Source organism: Pleurodeles waltl, chromosome 4_2, assembly GCF_031143425.1.
Source record: "Pleurodeles waltl isolate 20211129_DDA chromosome 4_2, aPleWal1.hap1.20221129, whole genome shotgun sequence".
NCBI classification, from domain to species: domain Eukaryota; kingdom Metazoa; phylum Chordata; class Amphibia; order Caudata; family Salamandridae; genus Pleurodeles; species Pleurodeles waltl.
In genome coordinates this window covers 871,050,143-871,070,745 of record NC_090443.1, presented here as the reverse complement: position 1 = coordinate 871,070,745, position 20,603 = coordinate 871,050,143, and positions in this window count along the sequence as shown.

Here is a 20,603-nt window from a genome sequence, read left to right as displayed (position 1 = left end):
CACCCATCACCAAAGCATGCACAGCATAGGGCAACTAACAATAACACAATACATCACCAAACACATCACCAAACACAAGCAAACGGTGGCAGGGCAACAGCAACGATAGAGGGGAAGCCAGGGATGACCAATATGTCACAGACATGAAGCATAATACATCACTTACATCCCCATAGGTTCCCCAGCCAATCTCAGCGGAGAGGAGGTGCCACGACAAACCAGTCCCCCAACAGAAGGTGCCCCCAGTTATGACAGTAACTCTGGACTTCAGGATCTGGACCAACAATCTGGCCCTTCAGGGACCATTGGACAGCTGGTCACCCAAGCCCACTCACAGTCCACCACAGAGCCTCCTCCATCAGTATCCAACACCACAGCACCCACCCAGCATACCCACACCTCTGTCCCGATGACACTTCAATCAGCAGTGTTCCCACCTGTACAGGGACCCCAGGCCACACCTCATACCCAAGACAATCAGGGACCTGGGTCAGTGGCAGTGGGAACAACGTTCAGGGGACAGAGGCACAGGCCAACAGGGACACTGGGAGGACCGCTGTGCGCCAGGGGGGAGGACAGGACCAGGGAACTGGCTCTCCAGGAGGCACTCTCCGAGATCCTGGAAGCCTACCAACATTCCCAGGACACGATGGGCCAGATCCTTGACAACATGCAGGCGAACAGATGGCTTCAGGAGGGACAGTATCAGGGGATCAGGGAGGACTTGCAGGCCATTAACACCACCCTGATCTCCATAGCAGGGGTGCTGGCAGACATAGCTAACATCATGAGGGAGGCAACAGCACAGCAGCAGGCCCCTACCACTAGCCTGTCCATTGACCAGCCCTCCACCTCTGCTGCAGCTAGTGGGCAGGAGGCCCTGCCACAGGACCCACAGGCCACCAGCACCCCTTCCCCTGCAGCAAGTGAACCAACCCACAACCGTTCCCTGCGAACCATACAGAAGCCAGAGACACTTGCCAAGACCAACGCCAGGAAATGAGACTCTCCTGATTGTCCCCCTTGTGTCCCACCCTGTCACCTTGTTCACTTGGAACTGCGTTTGCTCCCCTTCCTATTGCCCCTTGGACACTGGACCTGTGCTACAAACAGACTGGAACAATACCCTGGACCTTCCTCCATCATCACCCCATTCCATTGCACTTTTCTCCCAATTTCATAGCACTACAATAAACACCCTTGAACACAACTTGACTACTAGTATTTTATGTTTTGAAAATGTGCATTTATGGAAACAGTGACATCTAGGGCAAATAGTCTGAACACTATGAGAGCATAGAAATAAGGACCTGTAGCTGTCTGTAGTCATTACATTAGTACACAGTTGTTATATTACCAACTTCTGTAAAATGACAAGCCAGAGGTGACAGTAAGTTGAAGTACAAAGGAAGTTAATGCCATCATGCTACAGCCACAAAGAATACACCAATAGTCATAGGAATGGTCAGTTGCACTGTCTCACCTGTGTGTCTTTGGAAGTATTGACGGATAACTGATGTTTTGTTGTCCTCATCCTCATCCTCTGCCTCCTCATCCTCAAAGTCCTCCGGGTCTACTGCTGCCACAGGGGCATCTCCGGTCTCTTCCTCCTGCAAAAAGGGTACATGCCCTCTGAGGGCCAGGTTGTGCAACATGCACTATGCCACTACTATCTAGCAGACCTTCCCGGGTGAGTAGCACAGGGATCCACCTGTCAGATGACGGCACCTGAACCTGGCCTTCAGGAGGCCGAAGGACCTCTTGATGATCCTTCTGGTTCACCCATGTGCCTCATTATAACGTTCCTCTGCCCCTGTCCTGGCATTCCTCACAGGGGTCAGCAGCCACGATAGGTTTGGGTAGCCAGAGTCACCTGCAAGTATTGAGGGATAACATTTAGCATCACACAATGCTATAGTAATGACACCCAAAGGCATACACTAACATACAGTGGGTGGGGACCAAGGCTTACCTATTAGCCACACCCTGTGCCTCTGTAGTTGGGCCATCTCATTTGGGATGCTGCTATTACTCCGAACAAAGGCATCATGCACCGACCCAGGATTCTTAGCATTGACGTGGGAGATGTACTGGTCCGCCAGGCACACCATTTGTACATTCAGTGAGTGGAAACTCTTATGATTCCTGAACACCTGTTCAGTCTTGCGGGGGAGACAAACGCAATATGTGTCCCATCAATCGCCCCAATAATATTGGGGATATGCCCCATTGCATAGAATCCGGCCTTCACAGTGGCCAAATCTTCCACCTGGGGGAAAGAAATGTAGCTGCACGTGTTTTGCCAGGGCAGACAAGACTCTTGCCTGTACGATTGAGACATTGGCTGTGACATTCCTGCTGCCAAGCCCACTGTCACTTGAAAAGAACCTGTTGCCAGGAAATGGAACACTGATAGCATTGCACAAGAGGGGGGATCCCAGTGGGATGACGGATAGCAGATATCAGGTCTGGCTCCAATTGGGCACACAGCTCAGTTATTGTGGCTCTGTCGAATCTATAGGTGAGGATAATGTGCCTGTCTTCCAGTGCAGCCAAGTACTCAAGGGGTCTGTACATGGGGGTATGTCTCCACCTACTATTCATCCGCAGCAGTAGGTATCTGAGTAGTGAGTAGGCTGTCACAGTTTGAACAATGGAACCAAACTGCAGTGTACATAGTGCATTTATGTAATGGGACAGTGGGATATGGCGAGGTATGTGCTAATCTAGGCTGTGACTCAGTTAATGTCGATATCACCATTGTTCTCCCCTATAAAATGGCGACCGCCTGTCCTGTATGTAGGGACAGGTGGAAGTGAGGTGATTCCGCCGATGTTGGGCGTTGTGGCAGAAAGCGGTCTTGCACCGCCGTGCAATTCCTCATTGGATAATATGGGGCTCTATGGAGTACAGTGGCCAATGGGGATCCGCGCCGGCGGTGACGGTGTACACCGCTGTGGACGAGACCGCCATTTTCTATCTGATTTCTCACTTGTTTCCTGACCTTCAACAGGAGAACACCCACACTGCATATGCTGCTGTGACCTGTGTCTGGAACCTACCATATCCCATGTGATCAGGGAAAGGGCCCTGCCTTCATTTTGGAGGAATTGGAGCGACTGGTGGATGGGGTCCTACCCCAGTATGGACTGCTGTATGGGCCTCCAGACCAACAGGTGAGTACACTTTGGGCACAATGCATGTGGGAAGGATGCATGGAGATGTGTGTGCAAGCATCGTGTCATCAGGGGGAATGTCTTGTGGTGGGGTGGTGTGTGTGACAGTGGTGATGGAAACGGGATTGGTGGGCATATGTGTCACAGGCTGCATTGTATGGTTAATGGTGTTCTCCTGTCTGCATTACCTCTGCAGGTCAGCGACCATTAAAGGAAGGGATTATGGCATGCCATCGCCAAGGACGTGTGGACCCTGGGGGTCTCTGGCAGCCGGAACACCCACTGTCGGAAACTGTCGGAAACAGTGGGAGGACCTTTGACGCTGGGCACGGAAGACCGCGGAGGCCCAGCTGGGGATGGCCTCCCAACGAGAAAGGGGGGCCCGTCGGAACCTGACCACCCCTGATGCCCTGCATACTAGCAGTGGCCTACCCAGAGCTGGATGGGTGCTTGAGGGAATCACAGCAGCCACAAGGGGGTGAGTACAGTGGCCATTATTAAACAAAATTGCAGGTGGGGTGGGATCCGGGTGGTGGATGGGAGTTAGTGGGGGCCCCTAAGGCCAGGCCAGACATTGCAGCGTGAGTCAACTCTAGGGTAATGGGTGTATGGCAAATGCAGGTAATCTAGCTTGTTAGCATTCCACGTCAGTCAGGGCTTTGTGGGTCCCAGGAGGGGTGCAGTTGGCGGTGTGTGGGCCTCATCTTGTTGTGGCATCTAGCCAAATCACTAGCAGTGCAATGCATAGAGCTCAAGCCTGATCCCTGTGTGTGACGGTGCTGTGTATGCCAACTGTGGTGTTGGTGCAGGAATTCACCCAGTGTTTCCTTTTTCTCTGCCCCTCTTTTTTCTTCTGTCATCCTGTCCATGTGTGCATTAGCATCATCTAGTGGAGGAGCAGGGGCACCAGCGACAGAGGGAGCTGCATCCCACAGGACCCTGGAGGCAGAGTCCACCCACGCCGAGGGAACCAGTGGGACGGAGGGCAAGGGGAGCCCCACAGTGGAGACAGGAGGTGACAACACAGACTCAGATACTTCCTCCGATGAAAGCTCCCTGGTGGTGGCGGACACCTCTGTGACCACCCCAGTTGCAGGTACAGCCGCCACCCCATGCACCAGCACCGCCCTCCCAGTATCCCGTCAGCGAGTTGCCTGTGCCCGATCACCCAGGAGGGTGGGCATCTCCTTCGCCCCAGGCACCTCAGGCCCTCCATCAGTGAGCCCTGCTGCCCTGAGTGAGGAGGCTATTGACCTCCTGCGATCCATCTCTGTAGGGCAGTCAACCATTTTGAATGCCATCCAGGGGCTGGCATCCTAGATGCAGCAATGCACTGCATTCCTGGAGGGCATCCACGGTGCACTGGCGGCCCAAAAGAGATCGATACAGGCTCTGGCCTCCTCTCTGATGGCAGCCATTGTCCCTATTTCTACCATCCCCCCTCCAACTACCACTTCCCAGTCCCAGTCTCCTCAACCCCATACCATGCACACAGACAGACGAGCATGCACATAAGACAACACCCAAGAGTGGCACAGGCAAACACAGGCACCACACTTCATCCCACAAGCACTCATGCAAGCACCAGGCACTTGCAGACAAAACCACATCCACTGCCTCCACTGTCTCCCCTCCCCCACCTCCCAGTCACGTCCACACTCACACCTGCATGCACTGCATCAACATCCACCACCAGCATCACCACACCAAGAAGCACACACACCTCACTAGCAGACACCTCCACAACATCCATGCACGCTTCCCCTGTGTCCTCTCCTGCCCTGTCTGTCCCCCCTCCTAAAGGACACAAACGCAAGCACTCACACACCCAACAGCCATCCACCTCATATCAGCATTCTGTCCATGCACCTGCGCCCAAATCCAGCAGACATATACCTCCTACAACCACTGCCTCAACCTCCACTCCAATCCCTCCTCCCTCATCCCGCCCCACCGTCCCAAAGAAGCTTTTCCTTGCCCAACTTGACCTCTTCCCTCCCCCTCCCCGTCCTGCCCGTAAAAGCAGGATCCCAATGACCCAGCCCAGCACATGAGCCAAACAGTCCACACGGACAATGGTGGCACCACCTAGTCGTGGTGGCAAGTCAATGAAGGATCCCACTCCACCAGCAAAGAAGGGGAAGGATGCCACACCTCCTGCCATGAAGGGGAAGGAGCTTGCACCTCCTGCTTTGAAGAGGAAGAATCCCTCGACTCCTGCCCGGAAGGCTAAGGAACACGTACAACCTGCTATGAAGGGGAAGAAGCCCTCAACTCCTGCCAGGAAGGGTAAGGATTCCACACCTCATGCCATGAAGGGAAAGAAGTGTGGCTGTCAGGGTGACATCTCCACTACCACCACCAGTGGTCACGGGGCCCCCACCGCCAGCTGAGGAAGTGCATCCCTTGCCCCCAGCAAAGGCTGCCCAGGAGGCACCTCCATCTTCCCCACAGTTCAGCCCTCACCACCAGCAGAGGCTGCCCAGGAGGCACCTCCATCTGCCACCACAGTGCAGCCCTCGCCACCAGCGGAAGCCACGTCGGCCATCCTCCAGGGGCTGCTGTATGAGGGTTCCCCTCCAGAAGCAGTGAGAAAGTCACCCACTCCAGAGACTGTGGCCTTGCACTCCCCAGTAAAGAGAACTGGGCATGGAGCCCTCTCCAGAACCAGTGGGAAAGTCACCCACTAGACAGACGGTGGCCTTGCACTCCCCAGGACAGAGAACTGGGCATGAAGCCCCCTCCAGAACCAGTGGGAAAGTCACCCACTAGAGAGACTGTGGCCTTGCACTCCCCAGGACAGAGAAATGGGCATGGAGCCAGCTCCAGAACCTGTGGGAAAGCCACCCACTAGAGAGACTGTGACCGTGCACTCCCCAGGACAGAGAAACGGGCATGAAGCCCCCTCTGGAACTGGTGGGAAACCCACCCACTAGAGAGGCTGTGGCCTTGCACTCCCCAGGACAGGGGAAGGGGCAGGGAGCCCCACTCCAGAACCGGTGGGAAAGTCACCCACTAGAGAGATTGTGGCCTTGCACTACCCAGGACAGAGAAATGGGCATGGAGCCCCCTCCAGAACCGGTGGGAAAGTCACCCACTAGAGAGACTGTGGTCTTACACTCCCCAGGACAGAGAAATGGGCATGGACCAGTGGACGTTTTCACGTATTTGGCTGAGGTGCCCCCCAACTCCCCTTGAGGTGCTTGCCCGCTTGCAAACTGATGCCCTTGCAGAGTTCTATCCAGATGAAGTCAGGATTCAAGTTGGGACTTGGACTGTGCCCTGTAGCCATGTGGGCCCTTAGTACATTGGACTGGGCAGTGGCCCTTTGTGTACATTTGTACATATCTGTTTCATGTACAATTGGATTACTTATTAGCTGTTGATATTAATACATTCACCTTAGTGCATTCTTCTGTGTATCATGTGCCATTGTTTTTCGTGTGCAGCTGGTCGTGTGTATGGTGTGTGTCATGCGTGTGTGTGTCACTCTCGTTTTCCTCCCTCCCTCCCTTGTGTGCTAGGCAGCTGTACTCACCGTCATCATCTTTGTCGGCGTTGGTGTTCCAGGTGAAGCATGACGTAGAAGAGCATCGGAAAGACTTCCAGTTCAGGTTTCATGGCGGCGTTGTTCTTCCCTGTGTTTCCGATGGCGAGTCCTTTCCCTTCTGTGATGCTTTTCCGCCAGGCTTTTGATGGCGTTGGTACTGCCCTGAAAAACATGGCGGATGGATGTGTCTTAATATGGTGGGCGGTACTTTGTCTTCCGCCTGGCTGTTGACGGCTACCACCGTGGTGAGTGTTGTTTCCGCCCTGGCGGTTGGTGTGGTACATTGGCTGTCTATGGGAGTTATCACCGCTATGGTCATAATATGGCAGTAATTACTGCCAGCCTGTTGGCAGTATTACCGCCACTTTATCACTCACCGCCAGGGTCATAATGAGGGCCTGTGTGTCATCGGAATAAGATACAAGTGAGTGGCCATGGGCCCTCACTATCTCTAGAACTGGTGGGAAACCCACCCACTAGAGAGGCTGTGGCCTTGCACTCCCCAGGACAGGGGAAGCGGCAGGGAGCCCCACTCCAGAACCGGTGGGAAAGTCACCCACTAGAGAGACTGTGGCCTTGCACTACCCAGGACAGAGAAATGGGCATGGAGCCCCCTCCAGAACCGGTGGGAAAGTCACCCACTAGAGAGACTGTGGTCTTACACTCCCCAGGACAGAGAAATGGGCATGGACCAGTGGACGTTTTCACGTATTTGGCTGAGGTGCCCCCCAACTCCCCTTGAGGTGCTTGCCCGCTTGCAAACTGATGCCCCTGAAGAGTTCTATCCAGATGAAGTCAGGATTCAAGTTGGGACTTGGACTGTGCCCTGTGGCCATGTGGGCCCTTAGTACATTGGACTGGGCAGTGGCCCTTTGTGTACATTTGTACATATCTGTTTCATGCACAATTGGATTACTTATTAGCTGTTGATATTAATACATTCACCTTAGTGCATTCTTCTTGTCCTTGAATTATTCTTCTGTGTATCATGTGCCATTGTTTTTCGTGTGCAGCTGGTCGTGTGTATGGTGTGTGTCATGCGTGTGTGTGTCACTCTTGTTTTCCTCCCTCCCTCCCTTGTGTGCTAGGCAGCTGTACTCGCCGTCATCATCTTTGTCGGCGTTGGTGTTCCAGGTGAAGCATGACGTAGAAGAGCATCGGAAAGACTTCCAGTTCAGGTTTCATGGCGGCGTTGTTCTTCCCTGTGTTTCCGATGGCGAGTCCTTTCTCTTCTGTGATGCTTTTCCGCCAGGCTTTTGATGGCGTTGGTACTGCCCTGAAAAACATGGCGGATGGATGTGTCTTAATATGGTGGGCGGTACTTTGTCTTCCGCCTGGCTGTTGACGGCTACCACCGTGGTGAGTGTTGTTTCCGCCCTGGCGGTTGGTGTGGTACATTGGCTGTCTATGGGAGTTATCACCGCTATGGTCATAATATGGCAGTAATTACTGCCAGCCTGTTGGCGGTATTACCGCCACTTTATCACTCACCGCCAGGGTCATAATGAGGGCCTGTGTGTCATCGGAATAAGATACAAGTGAGTGGCCATGGGCCCTCACTATCTCTGCCAAGGGGAGAACAAATAAGTTAAATAATGTAGGGCTTAGGGAGGAGCCCTGAGGGACAACGCAATTTGTAGAGTAAAAGAAGAAGTTTCTTGGCAGACCTGGAAGCTCCTATTTTCCAAGAAGGCTGACAGCCAGTTTAGGGCAGCCCCTGATATTCCAGCGTACTCCTTCCTTTAAATGAGGATAGGATGTAAATCGGGATCAAAGGCTGCAAGTATAAGATCCAACATTATCATGGCTGCCAAGCCATCTTGGTCAAGAATTGACTGAAGTTCCTCTGTCGTCACAAGTATGGCAGTCTCAGTGCTACTACCCGGTCTAAAACGTGTTTGTGTAGGGTGTAAGACCACATGTGTCTCTATAAAGCTTGAGGGATGATTATTACCATCAACAGCTATTGTGGTGGATAAGATCTGCATATTACGGGATTGGAGTATAGCACAAGTGCCCACACATAAAGAATGGCTAGCTGACCTTCACCGGTTGGCTACATATGAACACAGAATTTACAAGGTTCAAGATCAAATCTAGATATTTGGCAAGGCTTGGAGTCCCTTTTTGAGTCTATTAGAGCTCTGAGGGCCAGATGTATGATGCGATTTTGCAGTCACTAAAGTCGAAAATCGCAGTTTGAGACCGCAAAATGGCATTGAACAATTTAACATCCCTATTTAGCAATATGGTATCCAGTTACCAACTCGCAAAATAGGGATTGCGACTCGCAATTAGGAAGGGGCGTCCTGAGGGTGTCTCTTCCTAATTGCGACTCGCAGGGGGATGTATGACTGTTTTGCGACCGTGAATTTCAAATTGGTGTTCACCCATTCACAGACATGAAGGGGTCCCCACGAGGCCCCTTCCCTTTTGTGAATGGTAGCGAAAATGCTATGGACCACTGCCTACTCTGAAAAAATGAAAAGAAAACTCTTAATTTTTATATTTGAAATGCACCCTGTTTTCCTTTATAGAAAACGGGCTGCATTTGAAAAAAAACTGATTTATTGAAAAAGCAGTGACACACATGGTGGTCTGCTGATCCCAGCAGGCCACCATCCCTGTGAGTGCAGCCATTCCAACATGGGTTGCAAATTATGACCTGCCTCATGAATATTAATGAGGCAGGTCACTTGTGACCCATTTGGAACTCGCAAACAGTGGGGTTAACACTGCTGTACATTTTGTTTTGCGACTTGCAATTTGCAATTCACAAACGAATCGCAAATTGCGAGCCGTGAAACAAAAGGTCATACATCTGGCCCTAACTGTCTCCCTCTTGTGTGGGATTACTTCTTTTATCCATTCAATTGGGATGGTTCTTGGAGTACTTGCATTTGTGATTAGAGTCTGGGATGAAATGTTTTGGCCATGTGGTGTAATGCTTTCGCTTTTGGGGTTTTTGTTATGTGTGAGAATGGGTTACCTCAGGCATTGTTAAACTGTGCTGGTTAACCTAGATAGCTCTTTTGTTTCTTATTAGGTTTTTTTTCTGTCTTTTCTTATGCTCTTTTTGGCCCTTTTTTGGGATCTTACTTAGGCTAGTATTTCTGTTGAAGTGTACTACTTTCTCAGAACACATTTTATTACAGTTGGTTTCATGTGTTATGAAAATTTCAATAAACAAATGTTTGAAAAAAGGTAAACGGCTGTTGAGACTACGAAGGCCTGTTTCTAGTAAGACGTTTTTCAAAATTCTCGATTTATTTGTAGCCTTCCAATCACTTCTTTGAAAAAACAGTGGAAAAATGTTCAGGGCTCCACAGGGCCATCTGCAGAAGTGTAGTCTCAGGGAATACAATAACAGAAGCAGTTTCTATTAAAATCATGAGTTATAATGCATGGAAAACTATTATGTTGATGAATAAGACAATTGAGCTCATCCAAAGAAGAATAGTTGAATCCTTCAAGGTACGTTGTAAGCCGATATTACAATGTCTTGCTATTACAGAAATAACATAGATTTATGATATTCTAACTTCAATACAGAAAAAAACTTGTTATTTATTAAAGTAATTAGTCCTCTGGTTGGTTGACCAAATCTTGCCACTGTTGCCTTTTTCTTAAATGCTGTAAAATTCGAGAAGTTCAAATTTTCAGGATTTCTGCAAACATACCATACAATGCTGATTTTAAAAGGATTTCAGATTATATTGGTGTTATTAAATTGATGGTTGATCCCGATAATATTGCATTAACATATCTGGATAATGTTATATTGGCCTTCATTGTTCATATTCTTAGTGCTAGGAATATTACTGACCATTGCTAGAGATTTTTTGTTGGAATTTCCTCCTGCGAGGCGATAATTTACTTATGTACTTAGAATGAGCAAACATAGGTGGATATTTTGGCTTTTCTACTTGGAGGATGGAAATTCCTCAACTCGGCTAGCCCATCCCACCTGGTTCAGATTATAGAAATTGTCAGTTTGGGGACCAAATGGTCCAAGTTCATTCTGTATTGGAATTGCTGTCTGAAATAAACCACACACTCAACAGATCTGAGGAAAGCACATCTTTAAATTCAGGAAAAGATCTCATAATGTTTGTAAATTCTCTCTGTTGAAGATATCCTGAGGCCCTCTCAATTGATAACGTGGAATAAAATCTATAGATGTGTCCTCCATCGATGAATGCATGTTCATAGCCGTTCTGGAGTGAGATAGGCTATTGCTGCCAATGATAGTGTCATCTGGAGTCTCTTTTGTTTCAAGCACTGTATTTAATTAAAGTTATTCTGGGCCAATTCTGTTTCATTGGGAGGTTCTACACATGAGCAAAATTCCCTTGTTACTTGAGAGCTAGGTGTGCTCATCTTACTTGGAAAAAGTTGGAATAGTAGCATTCCCTCTAGTGGACTGATGTTTCATGGGGCTTGGATCACATATTTTACTAACTAGAAGTAACAATCTGCCAGCAACTGGTAATAAATCTATTGTTGAAGTTGGTGATTCTTTGGGCGTAGAATTAGTTATATTTTGATGCACCATGGCGCAACAATGTGTGTGTTGGTGCATGCCAGCCAAAAGTGCGCCAGCATAGGGAGAGAGGTAAACAGCACCACATCTTAGTAGATATTTCACTGTTTTGCTCTCTCCCTTTCATGCAATCCAGTGCGTCCACTTTATTTGCTGCACTGTGCTGTGTTACCTTTTAGTAAATCTGGGCCCTAATTCTTTAGTTCTGATTTGATAGGACATCTGTAGGATCATCTGCTCATACCAGTTCTTTAAAATATCCATAGAGTAGGCTTTGGCTCCACCTTAAGGCAGTGCTTAATATGAGCTGGTGGTTTCCGGTGGCGGGCACCAGCACTTATTTTTCAGGGCTGGCATTTAGTTTTCTGCATCAGGCATTTACTGCAAACAAAAGACACATATGGAAAAGACAGGAAGAGAAAAACGAAAAAGCGTCACAAAGGGAGAAAGCAGAAAGCTGCAAGAGTGGGCTCAAGGGGCAGGGAGTGGCTGTAAATGGATTAGAGAGGCCTGAGATATCTTTAGGATTATGCTGCCTCAATATTCAGTGCTAGCACATTCAAATGCAGCAGCCGCATGTTTCAAAGGAGTGCTTTGGGCACCAGCAAGTTTTTATTTACAAATTGAGCACTGCCTTAAGGAGTATTATTCTCCTGCCTCATGCTATTGGCTGTTTCGTGTATCATCCCAACTTCTGTGGAAAATGCTATGCACTGCACGAGAACTATTTCACAAATCAAAAGTGCCCTGAATCATCACGCATTGAGTTCTTTATCTTGTACATGCATTGTAAACACGTCAGATAATGCACTTTAATCACCCTTTAAACAGCCGCCTTCCAATAACAACCTTCATTTCATCCTTCCTCACAGGACTGGCCTGGCCTTCACTTCAGTTCTCTTCTATTGGATCTTCCCAATTTGAAAACAACTCCACACTCACCATCTCAAGTCTTGTCCGAAAACTTCAACTTTTTTTAAACTACATCCAACGCGGCTAATCTGGAGTCTTTTCCAGTGGTTCTAAACTGCCTGCAGTTGGCCTGACTAGCTCAGAAGCCCTGCTGACAATGGCCCATAGGCCTCACTTACTGTTGTACTGAGGACATCACCCTTTTTTGAGGGACAGTCTCCGATGTCACCTACACTGACAAGCAATCCTAACACTATTTCTTAAATTGCTAACTGTCCTAACAATACCAGTGAGAGCGTTCTGCTGTGAGGCCATTGGGCTTTGATGACAAGTCAGTCTGGCATTAAAATTGACTCTGCTCCTCATTTTCATGCTGCCTTCAAATTTAAAGAGCGGCTTTGTTTGAACATTTCTCAGTAATGATTCCCATCTGTTAACCCGCTGTGTGTTCCCAGTTTCCCCAGTTTTTCCAAATATTAATAGAAATATGTCCTCAACGTATAACTTAATTAAAGCTATTTGGAATGCATTAGAGACTAACAATAAGATTTAATGTTGTCTGCAAAAAAAAGCTGGACAAAAAGAATGGCGCCATCATTTCCCCATAATTAATGACAGTTTGTGACTGTATATCATTGTATATAAGTTGCAGCAAGTTGCCTCAATCTCCTATATACCAAGCTTCATGTTTCTGTAGGGATGGATATATAGTAATACGTCATTGAAAGCAGCTATTTACATGCCCCATAATCACACTGCTTAAAATACATACTATATTTTGTAGATAAAGCACAGAGTGAAAGTGTGATATCCAATGATCATAATTGATGCCAACTTTTGTGTTGTAGAGCTTTAAATAAACACAATGATTTGTGCTGCTTTGTCTCATGCGAACACTGAGGCAAAACCTTGGCAAATAACCCTCCTTGTGTCCAGGGGCAACTTGCACAAACTTTCTCCATTTATGCTAGTTTGTGCTCTCCTGGGCAATTTGATGTTACAGAAAGTATGCTGCAGCTGTTAAGGTGGCCACTTCTTATTACACAGTGGCTGGTGCAAAGTTATTCCCGATGCAACGTCAGATGGCATTCTTTCATTTGATTAGGGATATATCTACTTGCAAATAAGGGGTTCGTTAGCTGTGCAGAAGCTCGATGCTATTGAAGCTTGCAAAAAGTACTCAGTACGTCTTTGATGAGTGCCACCAGCGACATAACAGGCATGATTTCAGCGCCCCTCTTGGAGAGGAGTTTCCTGATCATCTTTTGAATGTAGCCCGGGGTGCAGGCACAATGACAATAACAGTGTGATGAGGCACAAGGCCAATATCTGCCTCGGGGGATGCAGATCCATGAAGCTGTTTAAGAAGACCTCCCCCCCCCCAGGAAAAAATCAAAATGTGAACCATGTCCCTGTGTCTCTCTACTGCTTTGTCTCCCAGCATATTCGCAAGCTCTGAGTCAGTGTATACACTTCTTGAGGTCTGGCTAGTTGACCGAAGTGATCACCTGGATGAAATCCAACTGTCACAGATTGAACACTGACAACACAGAGGTGGTGACTTTCGAGAATGAGGCCTCACTGTGCGACTCCACCTGGTGGTCCAAAGACCTCGGACCCACCCCTCGCCACACACAATAAATCTTGAGATCATCCACAACAAGCAAAACATGTCCACCCAGATCAATGACATCACAGCTTCCTGTTTTCACAAACTGAGGATGCTAAGTCACATATATAAATGGCTACTGGACAGCGCAAGAAAGGCCATCACCCAAACCCTCATCACCAGCAGGGTGGCCACAGTAACTCCCTCTATGCAGGAATCACCAATCATCTTGCAAAAAGATTAGAGTTCATCCAGAATGCGACTGCCAGACCTGTACTCAACCTTCCACATCACTCCACAACGAAGGGAGCTACACTGGCTCGCAATAAACAAGTGCACATAGTTCAAACTCCTCATCCACAAATACAAGGTAATATAGGCCTAACCTACCTGAACAACTGCATACACCACCATCACATTAGCCAGCCGGACTCTCACTAGCACACATCCTGTACAATCACAAAAGCAGAACTGGACGTCGTGCCCTCTCATACACCGCTCTTTATGACCTCCCAACTCACATTAGAACACACCCATCACTTCTTGAATTCCTCTTATTTATGCTGCGTGCCCACGTGTAGCATTTGAAAATGATTTTTCTTTTCAGAGTTTATACATTGATTACAGAGTATGCCATAGTCTTTTTAGCACATTTAATATAAAGTTCAACTCTTTATATAAATTTCAATGCATGTCATATTCATGAAAACATGGGTGATATTTATTTCAAGAAATGCCTTAATCTTTACATTACAGGCTACATTTATCTCACATTTTAGGTCACATTTTTAGTATTATCTTCAACCAGTGTCATTTAAATTTTAACACAGATCATAGTCATTTTGACACCGACCTTTTTCATTTCAACAAGTGCCATATTAATTTCAACATCTGTTATGTTCATTTCAAAATGCATCATATTTTTCAACCCCTCTTATTCATTTCAATGTATGATATATTCATATCAAGATGTGCCACATTCATTTGAATACATGACTTATTTGTTTAAAAATGTCATATTCATTTCGGTGCTAGTCATATTTATTTTAAGACATGCTGAATTCTTTTGAACAAGAGTTCTATAATTTTCAATGCATGCCATATTCATTTCCCAAAACTTTCCTACCGGCACAAGCCAATTTTATTTCAATGCCTGGCATACTCCTTTGAAGAGGGATCATATTAATTTGAATTTTAGTGCATCTCATATTCATTTCAGCACACACTGTACTAATTTCAATGTGTGTCATTTTCCTCTGAATGCATCTCGTATTATTTTTCAGGCATGTTCAATTCATTTTATCTTAGGTCACATTCATTTGAATACTTTACATACTCATTTCAGTGTGTGATATTTGTTTCAATAAGACTTATTTTCATTTCAGCATTACTCATTACTTTCCATTAATTTCCATGTTTGTTCTATTCATTATAAAATGTATCATATTTATTTCAGTGCATATTCATTTTAAAGTGGGTCATATTCATTTCAACATCTGTCTTATTCGTCACCATAGGCATAATGTCCATTTCAAAATGAGTCACACTAACTTAGGTTCAAAATGCCACATATTTATTTTCACACAGCATTAATTTTATCGAAGATTATATTGACTTCAGTGCATCATCCTATTTATTTCAACGTGTATGAAATTCCTCCTAGCATGCCAGTCACTTTAGCAAATATCATATTTGTTTACAATGTATGTCTCACTAAGTTCAGTGCTTGCTGTATTTATTTCTCTGAGGGCAATGTCCATTTCAGTATATTTGACATGTATTTTAGTACATATCTTATGCTATGGAGCCTAGGAATTATTCATATTATTCACTATGTAATGGTTTCATTCTAGTACGATATACTGATTATTTCAGGTAGCACATTTCTGTGGAGACCTATTCATTCTGGTGTGTCTTACATTCGTTTTGCCAAGTGCCATGCACTTTAGGATGCATCTAATTTGTAGAGCTGTAATTCTGACATGAACTGTTTCCTATATGAAAATTACTTGGGGTAAAAGTGGGACAGACAGCCCATAAACAATGATCTGTCACCAGAAACCACACTGAAGAATACAGGACTCTCTTCCATTGAGATGGAGCACTTTGCCACAAGCACTGAGTTCACACGTGGGTTATTATCCCCTGAGAAATAACACGTGCCCTTCTCTGGGGGACATGCTACCTGTTGGAGGCTGGTTGTCAGTAGAGGTAAGTACACACCTACCACTAGCAATATTGCCCCCAGACAGTGTTCGGTCCAGTCAGGGTCTCAAAACATCAGCCCCTGGATCAATCCCTGGTAGCTTGGCAATGAGCAGGCAGGTTTAACTTAGGAGACGGTTGTGTAATGGCCCTGGGCCTGTTTAACAGAGCCCAAGGGGACAGTCAGAGTCAGTTACCACCAGTATCAGTCAGAAAACATTGGGGTGAACATGCGAAAATGATGAATTTCTCACACTACCCAAGATCAGTGGATCCTCTCTGACATCTAACTGTATGTTGAAACCACCAGTGTAGCCCTGCATACACACCAGAGTCAGAGCTAACTACTTCCTGTTGAAGAAAATCTATGCACATTCCATTCAAAGTTTGAGAAAGTTCATTTACGAAAAACTCCATTATGGATTCAGTCTTCCCAGGGTATGCCAAACTCATTAAACAGCGCAACCCCTCTAAGTAAAGGTGAGACCCACATTTATCGAGATTTCAATGCAGGCCTTCAACAAGGCTCACATGGCTTCGAAAAACAAAAGGGAGTATGGAGTGCATGTGTCTGAGATCATGAGAAAGGGAGGTAAAAACTTAAAATGTAACAAAAACATAACTCTTTTTGGCTGAACCAATCAACCAACAATTTCTCATCTTGGGAGCCAAGATGTAGAAGAAAGGCTATAACTCATCATAGAAAGGCATTTCCACTTAAGGGCACTTAACATGAGTAAGAAAATCATTGTTGCATTAATTGCATTTACATTAATATGCAATTTTAATTTCACATTTCAAATTCCTATGAGTGTTTATGAAGGTCTCTGGCAATGCAAAGATGTTCCTGCTGGATCACTCAGGCATCATGCTATGTGCGAATCTGCCAAAGATGGACACTCAAAAAAATCAGCAGCTCTTTCCTAATAACAATGCCATGTCAGAAGGGTGTTGTTGCATCTATTCAAAGGTCATTCTAACAGAATACCTTCATTGTCAAATCACCAGAGCTCCAAGCCTCCTGGAAACTTGACTCTGCCTGATGTCAGGACATCATGAACATGGTGCACCTTGTTAGGGCAAGGAAGAATGGAGCAAAGGCAGTGGAGTAGAGAGACCGTGGAAAAAAAGGAGGAGCAGGAGAGACTAGTGGAAAGAGTTAATTTGTGAGTGTGGGGGCACTGCAGGTGAGGATGCAGAGATGATAGTAATTAGATGGCATGGCACAGTTGAGGAACAGATAGGGCTGGAGCAAATAGGATCTAATACGAGAGAAATGGCAAGGTTTGCGCTTCCTTCGCGTGGTAAACGCCAATGACATAGAAACATCCAAAGGAAAAATGCAACTCATCCAATAAAAATGGAGTGTAAAGTAGGTGGGACAAACTCAAAAACAGGAAAGAAAATGATCAAATCAGGAGAAGTAAATTGAATTGTAGAAAAAACATCCAATCAAGAGTAAGGAGCAGACCCAAAGCCAGCTCTGTATAGGACTATAGGCACTGCTGTCTGCGACCAACACAGTAACCGGACTTCAGCAATTGACATTGAAAGAGGTCCAGAGTCTGTGATTTATTACTGCCTCCTGAGGGCCCAGAAGGGGGGAAAGAACGATTATGCAAATCAGTTGCCCTTTAGTTCAGGCAGTTCTGGTGTCCTTAACTTTACAAACAACAAAAAAAACGTGTGCTCCCCCCACGGCCCTGAGGAGATTTTGTGCACACTCCCTTGGCATGCTGGGGCCTGCCTCATCAATGGCCTCGTGTGTCTGTAGTGGTCCCAAACAAATGTTAAGATTACATGCTCATCCAATCATTGGACTGTCTGCAGAGGGCACAGAGTATAATGCTGTGTGTACAGGTGGAGAGAGGGTCTGTGTGTGTGGGTGTGTGTGTACTTTTGAGTGTGTGTCTGTGTGTCTGTGTGGACGAGAGGGAAGATGGCGTAGGCGGGAGACAAAGGAAGTATGTGCAGACGGAGAGTTTAAAGGCAGTGATGAAGAGGAAGGAGAAAAACGACTGACATGCAGATGAGAGAATTCAAAAAGAGAGATCATTGGAAAAGGGGCTTGAGTGGCTGACGCAGAGGGAGAGAGAGCAGAGGAAAGTGATGTGAAGAGAAGAACTGCAGTAACCGAGATACTCAAAAAGATTCTTCCCATTTCACAGATCCTTATAATTTGAATCACATTGTCATATTTTAAGACATTTTCAGAATCTCACATTATCTATAAATGTGCCAGTTTTGGCCATGTCTTTCATTAGAGGAGCCATGCACATCCCCAAACACAACAATACAGGTACAGAATGTTTAGGGGTACGCCTTCAGAGCCAAATGAAAATTGGGCTGCATAATCCTCTTCTTTACACCAGTTTTTTCAAACTTTCTCAAGGGAGGACCCTCTTGTGGGAAAGGCCGACCTGCTTTCTACCTTGAGCATAGCACATGGAGGTGGTGGATGGGGCCAGTGTTGTAAGTGGGGTGAGGCAGCAGGGAAAGTCAATGACACCAGTAGGAACTTGGCAGTGGCCTCCAAAAATATGTTTTCACCTATTAATCATAATCACTCCCTATCCCTAAGTTGTACATTGCTAAGGTAGATATGAAAACATGAAAGAAGACAGGGGCATGCGGACATTTTTTAAGATGGATATTTTCTATCACCTTGAGAGGGCTCTTTCGGGGCTAGATCAAATTCCTCTTTATTCCTTTGGTCTGAAACACCATGGCTTTCCATTCTTTCCCTGGTAGGTAGTGGGAAGCAGTCAGAAGTCACATGAATGACGAATCGTGTCAATATGAAACGTGAAGAAGTTGAATAATTGTAAACAATTCAATACTCTGTTCAAAACAGATTTTAGAATCAGGTTCCAATGCAGCACATTAGAAGACTAATCTGTTTTTACTAAAAAAAAAAAAACATTTGAGTTAACATTTTGGATTGGAAGAAGTAATCTGAGCTATGTGGCCAGGTTTTAGAAATACCACATATGTTAAAGCTGTAACGTCTACACCTCAAGAAAATGATGCCACTTCTCAGACAATGCTGTTTTTATATTAGTTGATTCATCTTAATGTGTCACAGTGAATCAGGGGAGGTTACACTCCAAAAGGAGTGCTTCTTAGAGCATGATACAAACATTAGCTCCTGGCCAGTAAAATGATGTGGATCATGGGATCACTTAAGAGTTGGACGGAGTGCATGGCCCCGAATCCAAAAACACTTTATCAAACGAGACCCGCTCCAGAAGGCGTGTTCGGGGCTAAGTTCCCAGGTGGTGCCTGATCTCGGTACCTTTACAGGTCATCGCGCAGCTTGTGCAACAGTCTGGAGAACTGTAGCCTACACATAATGGCATGTTTAATGTTCTAAGTAACTTCCATACATGGAACCCGGTTGGAAAAGATATCCCCAGACAGCTGTTGACAGATGGCCCTTTAAGTGTTTCTACAATCTATGGGCTCATTCCCAGCCTCTGGGGGATATTCCGTGATGCTTTCAATCACACTTAACATCGAATCATCGGAATCGTTAAGGGGCCATATTGGTTTGAATTAATCATGGCTATGGAGTGAGTTCGTTTGCCTCACAGCAGTGGAATGCCTGCTTTTCCTTACTTCTATGAATACAATGCTACCGAGGACATTTGGGAACAATGCAGGTTAGAGCCTCTTATAAAAGTCTTTTTACAACCAAGAATGTAATTTTGTGTGGTAATACCAGCAACTAACATACTACATAGTGTGGCATATACTGGGTGTAGAATTACCGCATCAGTCCAATTTCACTGCCTTGGAATAGTAGGTAACACAGTAATTGTCCATGTTTCTTGGTTCACAGGTTTGCAAACTCACAATCTTGTTGATTCCTGCCGCATGAATTCTACCAAGGTTTGTCTTTGCCTCGTGAAAATCCAACAGGGGGAAACTGTGGTATTACCGCAATATGTTGGAATTCATCTCATTTCTTGGGTTGGCCACCTCAGCACATGACAGAGCATCTTAAATGTACATACACAATTGAAAGCAATTCATCGATTGCTCTCATTTGTCTATTGTTTCGATACTTATCATAATAAAAACTTACTGGGTGCAAATGTGAATGGATGTAATGCAAAATATATGAACCAAGTGACTTACAAATACAGACCAATAAATAATTGTACATTAGGAAGTGAAATTGGGCACTAGATTATGCATCCACTTTTACTACATTGACAACATTACAAACACAACGGATTTCAGAGGGAGGCCCAGGGATAAATATTGGACCCCAGACACCAACTCTTCAGTACGCTTCTGGACCTCTGGATACTCTGCCAGGAAGAAGGGCTGCCACTCTGCTGGACTCTGTCCTAACCTACTGCCTGCTGCCCTTTTGTCTGGATGAGAAGGACTGGACCTGCATCGATTTAAAAGAGAACCACAAAGTGACTGCAAGGGCTATTTGGCTGGCCTCCTGAAAAAAGCTTCAGGAACAGAAGGCTCAAACAGCCTTGAACCCAGCACCTGGACTCTGCCATCTGTCAATCCTACCCTGCCAAGTGGTGTCACCCCAGACTTTGACCTATGGAAGTGGGCCTCAACGTATTCTACCAGCCCATCTGT